The sequence below is a fragment of the Triticum dicoccoides genome, chromosome 7A (genome assembly GCF_002162155.2).
Source record: "Triticum dicoccoides isolate Atlit2015 ecotype Zavitan chromosome 7A, WEW_v2.0, whole genome shotgun sequence".
In the NCBI taxonomy this organism is placed as follows: domain Eukaryota; kingdom Viridiplantae; phylum Streptophyta; class Magnoliopsida; order Poales; family Poaceae; genus Triticum; species Triticum dicoccoides.
In genome coordinates this window covers 337,383,565-337,392,637 of record NC_041392.1, presented here as the reverse complement: position 1 = coordinate 337,392,637, position 9,073 = coordinate 337,383,565, and the positions used below count along the sequence as shown (strand labels likewise).

At 40.7% G+C, this 9,073-nt stretch overlaps 1 long non-coding RNA gene across 7 annotated transcripts; it reads right to left on the bottom strand.

Annotated features, from left to right (window-relative positions):
* Positions 1 to 2,517: 2,517 nt before the first annotated feature.
* Positions 2,518 to 8,934, bottom strand: LOC119330793. Of its 7 annotated transcripts, XR_005160263.1 has the most exons (4): positions 8,549 to 8,934; positions 6,908 to 7,007; positions 4,969 to 5,042; positions 2,518 to 4,751 (listed from the first exon to the last, which is right to left on the bottom strand). It is a non-coding gene; the product is annotated as an uncharacterized LOC119330793 (long non-coding RNA). The 7 variants fall into 7 exon arrangements; XR_005160260.1 differs by having other exon boundaries at positions 4,969 to 7,007; XR_005160262.1 differs by having other exon boundaries at positions 2,518 to 5,042.
* Between the last annotated feature and the right edge of the window lie 139 nt (positions 8,935 to 9,073).

Genomic DNA, 9,073 nt, shown 5'->3' with positions numbered 1-9,073 from the left:
TTGCTCGTAGCTCTTCATCCACTGCTCGTAGCTCTCCATCCACTCACTGGAATTGAGCAAGTGATATATCAATGAAAAGCTATTGTAAACACGCAACTTTTCCGTGTTGATCATTTTTTCATACTTGCGACGATTTTAAAAGTTTTTCATCTCAAATTCATTCACTATAGTAGTTGAACTTCCTGTTGTTTTCACGTTGAACTTCTGTGATGTATTTTTGTTTGTAATTTTCTCATCCATTCGTTAGTGTTACACAAATGATATTCTTTTTGTACAAACCACTTTCACAATAATTTTTTTAACTTTCTCCGACAAAGGACTTGAACTTATAACAATAGAACTTTTAGTCTTTGCTTTTTTATTCCTTTTTAATACAATATGCACATCGTGTAGTACGTGAACTTCTGGTAGTTATCAGTGTGAACTTCTCTCGGTTACATGAAAATATCTAAGTTTTTTTATGAAGATTAATCTGAATTTCTTAATCCTTTTTATGAAATTTTGAAGCGCTCTATTATTAAAAGTTGAACTTCTTGTTATTTAATTTTTGAACTTCTTTTTTCCATTCTTTAATAACGAGGAAAATCCGAGTTTTCTATAATCATCGAACTTCTCCATCTTTTTAATATGGACTTCCTAGTTTTATTTCTTAATCTTTTTTTATGAAATTTTGAAGTGCTCTATTTTTAAAAGGTGAACTTCTTGTTATCCAATTTTTGAACTTCTTATTTCCATTCTTTAATAACGAGGAGAATCTGAGTTTTCTTTAAAAATTTGGACCTTGCCTTTTTATTCATTTTTCTCATATTAAACACACACCATGTAGCACATGAACTTTTTCCATTTTTATAATTTGAATTTCTGTTTTTATTTTTGAAATCAAATTGCTCCAAAATAATAAACTGAACTTCTTCGTGGATTGAGATAATTATTTTAAAACAAAAAAATTGTGTTTTCGAACTTGGAAATACAAGGTGAATCTCTTTCCCAAGAATTTTTAAAATCCCCGGACGGGGCACTTGAACTTCTAGCAACATCTTTTTTACACTTTATCTTTTTATTCCTTTTTTCTCATAAGAAATGCACACCGTGCAGTACGTGAACTTTCGGCAGTTATCGTCTTTGTTTGGCTTTACTAACGGAAAAAATCGAGTTTATATGGTAATCGAACCGCTTTAACTTTTTTTAGTTTTTCCTTTTTATTTAATTTTAAACTTCTTCATTTTATTCTTTATAATGAGAAAACATGTGAGTTTTTTAACCTTCGACTTCTCTCTTGTTTTACTTTAAACTTCTTAGACAAAAATATGGTTTTAAATAAGCAAACAATTTTGTAGGTTTTTAAATTTGAACTTCTAGGTATTTTGAGCTTCTCGGTTATTTCAAATTGAACTTCTGGTGTTTTCAAATTTGAACTTCTAGGTTTTTTTTGAACTGAACTCCTCTGTTATTATGAGTTGACCTTCTTGGTTTTGTAAGAAAAATTGAACTTCTCTATTATTTAAATTTGAACGTCTATGGGTATTTTAGAAACGGGGAAAATCCAAGTTTTTTAAATTTTGAATTACTCTATTTTTTCAGTTTTGAACTTCTTGGTTTATTCTTTAGAAATGGGGAAAATATAATTTTTACAATAAACATCAAAATAATATTTGTTATTTTAATTTGAACTTCTTGTATTCTTTTTAATATCTTTTCTACATTTATACATTATAATTCTGTAGTTTTCCTAGTGGAAGTTTTTTGTAGGAAGTTCTAGTGGAATTAGAGTTGGAAAATATAGGCTTTTATAGTTGATCGTGACCACTAGGTAAAAAACATCACTCCAAACTTTCAAAAATAACAATCGCTCCATTATTTAAATTTGAACTTTTAGTGTTTTTTAATTGAGGGGAAATTCATTTTTAACTCTTTTCGAACTACTCCGTCTTTTATTCGACCTTCTTGAGTTTTCTAGAAACGTACAAAATATATTTTTCATACAACCATCGAATAACTATGTTAATTTAATTTGAACCTTTTGTTTTTTTAAACAGGGGAAAATCCTTGTAGAAATATGTGTCTTCTTTCTCAATTTTTTCAAACTTTAAAATTTATTCAAATCTGAACTTTCAGAGTTACCATTTTTTAGGTTTTCTTCTAGCTACATAAACATCGAACGTCTCTATTAACTTAACTGACTTTCTTTTGGGTGTTATTTCTTTTTTCCATGTGTGTTTCAGTGTTATCTTTTTCTTGAGCATTTCCTCAACACTCATGCATGAACTTCTCAGTTCGTCACCCCTAACCTTCCGAATGTCCTTTTTTCATATGCATTAACTTTCATGGGAAGATCGTTTAACATTTGTTTTATTTCTCTTACTAAAAGACACATGCATTTTTGTCTTGTGTTTGCACAAAAGAAGCTATTACTTGTGTCCCAATTCAAAGTGCTAGTGAATTTCTCCATCACACACATGTTTTACTAAACCTCACCACACATTTTCTGATCGTCAACCTCACCACCACACACACGCATACATGCTCCTTCTCCATTATATTTCTAACCTTTATGTGCACAAATCTACACAAACAACAACATGCTTTTGTTTGATCACGAAAAGAGCATAACAAAGTTGCACTGTGCAGCGACATCGAACTGAAGCGGTTGTCCAGGCAGAACTTCTGAGTATACATATGGCTTTTTCGAAAAATTGACTGAATGGAGCCTGTCTTCCATATGATGTTCTTCCGTGCATCAATTCTGTACGTGTACAGGAAGATGAATACTAAAGAAAAACATGAGTTCTGTACATGTATCGGAAGATAAGTACTACAAGGAGTAACAACCAAAATTTCTATATAATGCACACAGGTTCACATTAGTATCTCTATTGTCTGCTTTTATTTTGTTGATGTTCGATTTGGTTAATACCAAGATGGTACATGTGTGAACCAATACGGTTGCTTCAGAATTTCAGATTTTTCAAACAGAAGAATAAAGGCATTCTCCACGTACAGAGGGTGTGACTGGGTGATCAGCGGAGCATGGACACAGACCGCCTTCTATTGACGGACAACCGGTTCCAGGTGTGGCGACGAGGGTTACCACCGGTAGTAGAAGTGGTGGCGGCGAGGAGTAGTTCAGGAGACAAGATTCAAAATTCAGAATATGGTACATCTGCACTGCCTGCTGCATCTGCACAAAAAAAATCAAACACATGGATAGAGAGGACTCAGACCACATCGCTCCACTGGCAATAAAATCTACTGTCTATTGGGAGCCTCAGACACGAGGAAGAAGGCGTAGGGGTGGTGCAGTTCAAATAAGTTGCGTGGTGAAGAATTCCATTGATAGAGGCGAATCCTGGCCCTCTCACTTCCTGCAGCCCATCTCTTTCGTGCGTGCTTGATGGAGACCATGAGCAGTGCAAGAGGAGGCGAGTGTGGCCACCCGACCAGCACCGCCGTGGTCTTATCCGTCGGAGAGCTGCGGAACGGGCCCTGACTTAGCTCCTCTAGCCGCTCCTAGTCCCGTGCTCTGCCTTACCTTGCTCCAGCCGCCGGAGTGCCGCAGGACAGGGAGATGAGGCGACCGCTCTGCGGCCTCCCCTCCTTGCTCGTCCGCGGCATCCGTCGCCTTCTTCCTCTCCGCCGGAATCTTCTTCCTCGCCGGCGGCCACAGTGCCCATCTTCCGCCCTACCCGGAGCTTCTTTCTCGGCGGCGGCTGCCTTCCCATCTTGGGGCGGCGGCGCCTTGGGTTGTCGGGGCAGCAACGGCGGCGCGCGAGGTCAGAGCGGGGGCGGGGGCGCGCGGGGTCAGGGCCGGGGGCGGCAGCGGTGCGAGGGATCAGGGGCGGGGCGGCGGGTTGGTCGGGGGGTTCCTAAGGTGGAAACGGCTGGGTTGGTATCGAGGGGAGATTGGGAGATGCGGTAGGTGGGGATGGTTCGGTGGGCTTTTTTTCGTTAGCTATCGGTTCGGATGTTCCAAACATCCCGACCGGACCCTATATAGGGCCGACCGTGATCCGAATAACTATTCTGATTTCATGATTAATATAGTGTTATTATATATATACATATACATATACATATATATATATATAATAGAGAAGAACATGGCCGGCCTCCAATTTTCTATCCAAATCACAACACAGCAGTAGGAAGTTGGAGGTTGAGACGGATACGACAGAGGAGTCTGGAGAGGACTGGCGGGGGAGGCCGGCCGGCGCTGGCGGCGAACGGTCGGCGTACCCACAGAATGCTGTCCCACCTTCCATCCTCCATGAACACCCACGAGCATAGCCGGCGCACCAACAGGAAGTTGTCCCCCCTTCCATCCTCCATGAACGCCCACGAGCACAGCAAGGGTGGCCTCCCTTACTCAAGCACGCACCCACGACGTCCGCCTTCTCCTCCATCGCCGTTGTAGCCGTCCGACGACAGGGCGCCGCCCGTCAACTGCCTCCGGCGTTGCTGGAAAGGTAGAAGTTTGGATAAGATGAATTAGAGGACTGCAGACTGTATTTCAAACAAACATATATATTTTTTTGTAAAAATGAAGCATTTAGGTCCACGCCGAGGCTCAACCCGCCGCACTGCAGACTGTATTTCAAACAAACATATATATTTTTTTGTAAAAATGAAGCATTTAGGTCCACGCCGAGGCTGAACCCGCCGCCATGCCAGAGCGGCCGGCGCGCATTCGGCTGGAGCCGGGTAGGCAGCGGCTCGTGGCCCATAGCAAATTTTCTGGCCCATCTGATAGGAAGCTGTGAAAACGAAACTGAACGGATGAAATTTAGTACCACATCACGTATATGTTTTAAATTTAAACTGAAAGCGTAAATTTATGAGAAAAAGCGTATTGTGGCGGTGAACCCACAGAGTCAATCGCTATTCGTCACCCAGGGTGAAGAATCTCACCCCAGCCGAATCACACGCCACAGCCACAACCACTAGGAAAGAAAGAGTTGAACGTAAATTTACCTCACAGACGAACCACATGCCACACCCACGAGCACACGCTCTGAACCACCGTAAGAAAGGGCTTCTGAGGTAATCTTACGATGTGCATGCAAGGCAAGTTACGTTGTGGATGTGTGAGGAACTAAACCAGGGTAATCGCTGTAAGAAACCAGATGCTATTGATGTAATTTTACGACAAAAAGGAACGTAAAAAAAAAGACTACAAAACACATCGGTTTTACCCAGCGTAATTTCTGAATCCGACTGATGTCGTAGACCGATGAGAACAAAAACTAATTGAATTATGTTAATGATCAAAATGAGAGAACTATACAGTAACAAAAGGAACCTCAAACCTCTGATTTCTCCTCGTAAACAAAAAATCTCCAAGAGTGTGAGCTTAAAGCTTGACATGATAATTAACATCCATGAGAAGAAATTGTACATAATTTTTTTTAAGGAACATGATAAATTATATCCTCCAAGTCAACAGTCTATATTACAGCAAGCTAGTAGCAACCAAAAATTGACCACATAATGAAGCAACAAGTCACTAAAAATTCAGAGTTATGGCCAGAAAACTAAATATTTTCAGTTTCATATAATCGTACAGCTTCTGTATTGAGAAAACAAACTTGTTAGGCAACATGTATATGGTATACGGCTGAACCGAACACTCTTCCATAAACCATGACATGTACTCCCTCTGTCCCATAATATAAGAACGTTGTTGACACTACACTAGTGTCAAAAACGTTCTTATATTATGGGACGGAGGGAGTACATGATAAGTACAAGAAAAATAAGAATGACACGGTCTATGAACAAAAACATGGAAGTCTTCTGCTCAAGCAACACATCCAGGCAGTACCCAAAATCCCCTGTAACAAAACATAGCTAATAACATGGATGACATCCAGGGTGGTAGTCAATCAAAACGTGCATTCAGAGTGCTAATATTATGGTTTCATCATACAAAATTTGACGAGCATGCAGTTTTACTTGGTTACAATTTGGACCATATGGTGTTCAAATAAAACAATCTGGGCCATATCAGGTAAATGGCATGCTTAGTGGTTCTTTACCCTTTCTATTGTTTATTTCTGCAGCTTACTGAAGTTCTACCTAGAGTAGGCATGGATCCTAGAGTCAGTGATTAAACAATCTGAATGGATCTTGTTGGCAAATTGAGAGGCAATGCTGCTGCCGAGAAGTACCTCATGGACACCCAGCACACGCACCAAGTAGCAGCCATCAAATTGGATAATAGTTCTAGAAGCATAGGGGCCTAAAAAACAAAACGAAACGTGGTTTGGTACTTTGGGTTCAGATTTCGTCTGTGGCCGCTGGGTCCTAATCCCCACCCTTCTTTGTTTTCTCCCATAACTGCTGTAAACTCTGGCTTTGGTCCTATGAACGCTTGCAAAATAGACATTTGAGGTAATAACAATCAAATCACATTAAATTTGATAATAACAATCAAATCACATTAAATTTGATAGTAATGAAAATACATTTGAGGTATTTTTTTATTTTCTGTGGTTAAGATCACCAAATTTCGTGCAAAGTAAAATATCTGACTAGTTCTAGGCGGCGCATCGTGCTCCATATGTAATGTGCATGCGGATGTGTTTTTCATAACATTGAGCATTGAAACCATTCCATAGAAAACACCTTGCTGGGTGTATCTGTTTTGTGCTATTTTACATTTTTTTCTCCTATTCACATATGTTTAATGATAATTTTCACATAACACAACACTCATCTGGGAAATCACAACACTACACCAGAATTTTGTAGAAATGAACAGCTGCCAATCTGATGTAAGCTTGTATGATAGCTATGCCCAAAAGAAATATATTTGGGGACGTAACCCTTCCTAATTCTGCTACCTAGTTTTCTTACTGATCTAACTTAATTCAAGCAAATATTTCGCATGGGAGAGTAAATCAAGACATACTCATGTAAAATGACGGAGGGCTGCAAACAGCTAGTTGCCGACCGTTGTCGTAGGAGGAGATACCGCCCGCATCATGTAGAATGCCAACCACCACTGTACCCTGATACGGAGACCATCAGTAATGCTAAAAGATTATACAACAACAGAAGTTGCTACATGAAAACAGTAAATAGGCACATCATTCGAGCAGCCACATTGGATGGGATAGTAAATAGACACATACTCATATAAATTGATGGACTGGGGGCAATACTGATTGCATTAATATGTTCATAGCAAATGATAAAAAGTACACTGGGATTTCTTTTTTGAAGTTATTACTTGATACAATTTCTGATTTATCCAATAATCTATGTGGAAACTTTTCGAGCTAACTCAGCATTTCCTTTATCTAATTTACAGAGGCCCTGGTGGTCCTTCATAAATTTTCATGTTGTGCATAAAAAAGTTTCAAGCAGCTAACTCAATATTTACGCAGAGAGGTCAGGTTAGCTGAAACCAAATCAAAGTGAATACGATGATGGTCATAAGTTTATTTGATTTTTTGTACACCCCTTAAAATCAGAAACTGAATTCTTAGATCACGATTCATGTCATCTAGATATTACAGTTTGGACAGGATAATGGAAGAACTTTGAGCTATCACTATATATTTTGGAGGCAAAGCTATCCCTGTACTAAGGAGAGCAAGCTCGAATACATTAGAATTAGAACACCTTTAAGCTTTATACTGAATCCCTGACTTGTTGGAACTACCAAATCGCTAGTTCTGAATTCCAATTAGATGGCTGCATAGTCCAGCTACCTACACTAGGAGCTACAGAGTATGCCTACTCGTACTATCTTTAGATCAAGCTAATTTTGTGGCACACACATGGCCATCTCCTGTAGCAGCTGATGCAGCCAAATTTGGGACTAACAAACTGAAGAGTAATCGAACCACTCTCCTAACCAATCAGAATTCAAATGGTTCTTGTTTTGCTTCAGGCGAGGCAACCATCAAACAGAGCACCCCATATATGGCCTGTTTGGCAAATGATGGGGAGAGCAGTAGGAGATATAGAGGAGGGAGTTAGTAGGATATTGGGCAAGGGAATTAATTTTATGGCCAATACTTTTTTGGCTTTATTTTTGGAATTACTAGCGGGGAGTGAAGGAGAAAGGTTTGATCGCCTTTTTGATTAGTGGGTCAGAACAAGAACTAGACGCAACATTACCAAATTGACCATTAGTCTGTTTGTTCCCCACCAATCAAAAATATTAACTAAATTGCTACTGGGTCAAATAACGTCTACTATGTGATCATGATCATGGTCAAGTATTTGATGGATGTTTCTGCTTTCTTCTTATATGTGTGCACTCCTGCAGCCATAGTCGAAGATCCGAGGCAACTAAAATAAGGCTACGACTATCGGCTGGAAACATTTTGGAAATAAATTGAGGTTATTGAAGCATATCCAGCCATAGCTGTGAGCCTGTGAGGATCTCCATCTAGTCGAGTAGTCGGGCGTAACAAAGCAATCTATGCAGAAGTTGTAGGAATGGAAGAATCAAACAAAAGTCTTTTAAAAATGAATCAAACAGACAGGGCTGGATCCTGAAGCAAATCACTGGGGCATCGATTGGAGAGCGTCAAAGTACCTCTTCAAGAAGTAGACACGACTCGCCGCGCCGCCCACCCACGACCAGCTTGTCGTCCAGCCGAGGACGCCGCTAAACCCTGGTTCATGGCGCGGCCCCGTCTTCGGCCGAGTGTTCGTCGCCGGCGACTCTGCCGACGAGGGGCCGTCCACACGGGAGATGCAGCCCTGACGCCAAGCACTACCGACGTCGCAACACGACGGCTCGGCCCGCCGCGTTGCCCGAAACTAAGACCACCCTCTAGAGACGTCGATCCCACGCGCCGCTCCCAATGCCGTGGAGCATCACGACGCCGGAGCCCAACCGCCGCTCGGAGCTCGCACCCCTCGTCCACTCCGCCCCTGGTTTTTTTATTTTTTCCGATTATTACTCGCCCCTGATTAGAATTGGACGAGGGAGTTCGCTCTTTTTTTTTCATCTCGGGTGTGGCCTTGTTTTTTTTTCTTTATTAGGGACGGAGTGGGCTCTTGACTCCACGTAATATTACATCACACGGGGTAAAATTTTACATCAGTATGAAGGCGA